This window comes from Propithecus coquereli, unplaced genomic scaffold (genome assembly GCF_000956105.1).
Source record: "Propithecus coquereli isolate 6110/MARCELLA unplaced genomic scaffold, Pcoq_1.0 Scaffold33, whole genome shotgun sequence".
Classification (NCBI taxonomy): Eukaryota; Metazoa; Chordata; class Mammalia; order Primates; family Indriidae; genus Propithecus; species Propithecus coquereli.
In genome coordinates this window covers 5,950,127-5,950,501 of record NW_012148952.1, presented here as the reverse complement: position 1 = coordinate 5,950,501, position 375 = coordinate 5,950,127, and the positions used below count along the sequence as shown (strand labels likewise).

The window sequence follows — 375 nt, the reverse complement described above, 5'->3', positions numbered from 1 at the left end:
ATACATGATTAAAAAGCTTGAAAGGCCACTATTTATAGGTTATGGAAAGCCATTGAAGTATTTCAAGTGGAGGAGGAACAGTATCAGAGTTGTATTTTAGGAAGATAACTGTGGGAGAAGGATGGAAAGCTATTAAAATAACTTAGGACAGATACCATGAAAGCTTCAACTAAAGCAACAATCTTTATTTTGTTGAGGTCTTGGACCCGCCAAAGCTCTGGTGTAGAATGTATTTAGTTACCTAAAGTTTATTGAGTAGGTTGAAAGATAAGTGGAAAGGATTGTTGGTGCCAGATTGTGTTGATATTTAGTACCATTGTTGCTCTTACATAAGTGCCATTATCTTCTTTTCTTTTGGAAAAGGCATCTTTTTCT

At 35.2% G+C, this 375-nt stretch overlaps 1 protein-coding gene across 1 annotated transcript in view; it reads left to right on the top strand.

The window, feature by feature from the left end:
- RAB3GAP1 (RAB3 GTPase activating protein subunit 1 (catalytic)) overlaps positions 1-375 on the top strand; it is a 121,829-nt gene that overhangs the window by 45,116 nt on the left and 76,338 nt on the right. The window lies entirely within an intron of this gene.